Source organism: Dermacentor silvarum, chromosome 9, assembly GCF_013339745.2.
Source record: "Dermacentor silvarum isolate Dsil-2018 chromosome 9, BIME_Dsil_1.4, whole genome shotgun sequence".
NCBI classification, from domain to species: Eukaryota; Metazoa; Arthropoda; class Arachnida; order Ixodida; family Ixodidae; genus Dermacentor; species Dermacentor silvarum.
Window position 1 is genome coordinate 75,652,167 of NC_051162.1, and position 4,318 is coordinate 75,656,484.

Genomic DNA, 4,318 nt, shown 5'->3' on the forward strand with positions numbered 1-4,318 from the left:
GACTCGCTAGCGAGTCGGCGGTCGCCAGAGGCTGCCGAGTCAGGGTGCCTTGCTTCTTCAACTCTTCGTAGCTTTGGCGTAACGTGACTACTTCAGAAACGGTGCGCGGATTCCTCGCCAAAAGCTTATGGAATGTGCCGTCATCGATGCCTTTGAGGATTTGCTGAACTTTATCAGCTTTTGGGCATGACGGCGTTGACACGTTTACAAAAGTCGATGACTTCTTCAATGTAGCTAGTGAAATTTTCACCAGTCTGCTGTGCACGGGCTCGCAAGCGCTGTTCAGCGGGTAGTTTGCGGACAGCAGGTCGACCAAACACTTGAGTTAAAGATGTCTTGAAATTTGACCATGTCGGGATGTCGACTTCGTGGTTATTGAACCAGAGTTGTTTAACGCCAGTAAGATAAAATATGACGTTGGTCAACATCGCGACACCGTCCCACTTGTTATGTGCGCTCACCCGTTCATACGACGTAAACCAGTCCTCCACATCCGTTTTACCTGTACCGCTAAAGACCTTCGGATCACGTTACCGAGGAACCCCAGTGCAGATGACGGGCTGGGGCGCAGGTGCCGACGGGTCTGTGTTGTCGGTCATGATGGGCGGAAGCGTTCAGGTTCGAAGCTCCAGGGTGCAAGCGGCGGGGCGCATCTTCTTCACATAATTCAAGAATTGTATACCTTGTATACCCAGAAATGAAGTTGAATTGAATTGAATATCGGTGCTTCGTCACGTACATCTCCTGCGGTCGTCCTGACAGCAAAAGTTAAGAGGTCCGCGACTGCCTCTTGCTCCTGATGTGCGCGTGCTCGGCGTGTCATCGACACAACGCGTGAACCGAGTACTCATCATTCACCGCGTGCACATTTCCCATTGTAACCGTTTTTGCATTGCGTTTTGGATACCATTGCCAATTGACCATCGTGAAAACCTTATCTGAGCAAGCATTTACTCACCAGGGGTACTGAACCATAACGTGTCGCATAGACAGCTTTCGTTGACCTATGGCCCGCAGTTACTACGCTATCGGTTTTTCCAAAAAAGTGCGCGTGGTTACAAGCGGAAGACGGGAGCGACAAAGCATAGCTCAATCACCCTGGCACTTTGGTTTGCAGGTACTGCCTGTTTATTGGCATTTTATAGTGCCCATTGTGTTGGGCTCTGTGGCTTTCCGCGGGAGTACGATTGCTGTGTTTTTCTAACCCTCCCCCCTTTGTGCGTTGTTTTTTTGTATGTTGCTTTGAGGAAAGGAGAAAAACACCGTAAAAGGTGGTAAAGGACAGGGCTCTTGGATGAAGCGCAATACTGGGATAGCTGGAGGACCACTCACACGATGGTCCTCGTAAGGGTTAGTGATTGGTGCTCCGGCGGACTGCTCTCATATATCCACTCGGTGGAGATTGGGTTGTAAGTTTTTTAGGCGGGGCACCGAAGGGTAGAAAACGTGACCCCGTTGCTCCGACCAAGCGTTCTGGACTCAAATTCAGGTTCTGTGCACCATCGGCTCTGCGGATATAGGGTCACCCTATGTGTTCCAGTCCCGCCTTGTAATTAAGCATCCAGCGAACCCATCGCCGCTATCCTTAGTGGCAGTATCCTTAACTTACGTAGACCGACTCTGGCGGTGCGTCTCGGACGCCCAAATGGGGAAGCAAAACCCATACCGTAGATATTAAGGGAGGACAACGTAGACTTTACTTATACATTGCCACTAAATGGCCCTCTAGACGCGCGATCTTTTTAATGCCAACATTCTGTACTATTTCTCATTACCTCAGCCTCTAATGACGAAAAGAACATTCCGAGGCTGTAACTGTTTGCAAGAGCACGAGGAATTCAATCATAAAACTTAACATATTAGTTAAGACAGCTGGGGCCAAAGGCAAACAATTTTAACGAATGCAGATCATTGTGAATGCCGCCCCTGCTCGTTCACAGAGACAAGAATTAGGTATATGATTATCATAATGATTATTTGCTCCATTCTGGGCTCTGTGAAATCACATTTTGAAAGATTTCATAGGCCGTCACTGCCACGTACCGGGCATCCATCTGGAGCAGACAAAACTGTAAAAGTCCTCGCAGGGGTCAGCACCTGGATTGATTGACGCCTCCAGAGAACGCACGTAGCTCTGGCACGACGTAGACGAGCAGGTAATCCTGTCGGTTGATGTTCCTTGCTTTTCGGAGAGCACCAACGTGAGTACCGTCAACAGAGCCCCGATCATGATGACGAGGAAGATAATGGTACGATTGATCCTACGCTGGCGCCTGCGATTGGCTTCGCTGGAGGAACCGATGACTGGGCCCTGCGTGTGATTGATGGACAGAGATGGCATAAAGGCCCTGTGAACTGTAATCGGTTCCTCACAGATAAGTCAAGTTAATCTTTATTTACAACACGCACAAAGTAGAGTGTTGAGTGTTTCTCTGGCAAGGAAGCTGAAAGAAAACAGCTCGACGAGGTCAGGGGTTCACTACAAGGCAAGAACATCAGTGATATTATCGGTGATCAATGAGTGCACTGAAGTGCTAGCTTCATTAGGTACATTGGGTACATGAAGTGTTACAGGCATATGGGCATTTCTGCGCACGTAGGCATAATAATGTAGATGTACATATTATGAACACATGGAAACACGTGGGTAGGCCCGCAGAATTTGCGTAATTGACAAAACTGTGGCTAACGCACATACAGGAACGTTGATATAATGTAACAATGGCTATGATATTAATACAGCGTGTATATGACCGGACGTAACAAACGAGACACCAGTGTCGACAATCAATTGATAATATCATCACTTCCTACCATAAGCACACTACTCGAAGATGTTAACGTACAAGAAATACAATGTTGATATCTCACCTTAACAACTATGTTACAGATAAAAGATCCATTCTCCTTGACTTCACTTCTTACGACCTCTTACAGCTGAACCGCTTGGACAATTTGCGTGGTCGCATATTGTAATAATGTGTGCAGAACATGGAAAGTGTGCGTGTCTCCAATCATGAAAGAAAACTGGTAGGAGCAGACAAGTATAAACTTTTTCGTTCAATTGTGGCTGTACTCTGACAAGGCTGCAAACAAATTGCACCAAAAGCTTCTGAATCGCCACAGTATATTTTCGCCGCTAGGAACTACATCAGTTTTTATCATTATATTCAAGGAAAATTGGTCCCCTACCGTAAAGTCAGATAATGCCAATTATCAAGTTCAACATTTCACTGCCATTCCGCATGAGGGAGTGCCTATGTTCTTTAGCCTATAATATTTACCCGGCACTCTACCCATTTTTGTTTTCGATTTAGCTTCGTAAATCACTGAAAGGCAAAAAGCACGATCTTTGATGGGATCTGATACAGACGGATCTCCTAAGTTGAAAGCTCAACTGAAGGAGCAGCGATATCTCACCAAGATGCTTTACGACCGTGGAGGCAATAACTATAATGGGTCATTCCACGCCAACTGTCCCAACCTTGGCGCTCGACCATCAGCGATTTCTTTGAAAAAAATTGAGGACTATCTATTTAAAGCAAGAAGTCATCCTGTAAATCATTTTTGCGTAAAAAAATTTTTCAGCACCGCTAGGAACATGTGAAGTTTTTTAGAAAGCTCGAAAGTATGTGTCGTAAAATGCATTGTCAAAAAATGTTCTCTTCTTAAATTAGGCGAGACACAATTTTCCCTTGAGAATGAAGATAGGCTTTTCAACATAAAAAAAGTTTTGTCGATCTTTACGTTCCCGTGAAATTTTTATACGGCACTAAATATGCAAAATTTGGTGCATATTGGGAATTTTTTTTCAGAAAGATAACTTTTACCGAAAGCTTATATTTCATAATAACTAATTGCCAGCAAGTTGTACTGTAAGTGAAAAATATTTTGGGACGGATATAACGTGAAATGGCCTGTACAGCTGTCGACAAAGTTGCAAAAAAGTTAGTTTTAGCCGATGTTTAGTCGTAAATTTAGCATTGAGGTGTTCGGGGTAAAAATACGCTAAATAGTGTATCCATTAGAAACATCTATTGTCTACAATCTGAGAAACTTTTATCAAATTACTTTTTGTTTTAAGCAGAAAAAAATTTTGAATTTGTGTTGTACTGGTCTCTGCGCTTGCACGTGTTTCCCCTTCGTAGGAAAGCGTCCTAGCGCTAAGTAGAACTTGCGCGGACGCAAAATTTCCTGAGTTGATGAAGGAACATCTAGGCAAGATAATCAGCTCCTCAAGTGTTTATTTGAGTGCTTCATTAGAAATTATTAGCCTAGCCAATAAAAACGCGATCCCCAATAGAGCGCATTTAAACGG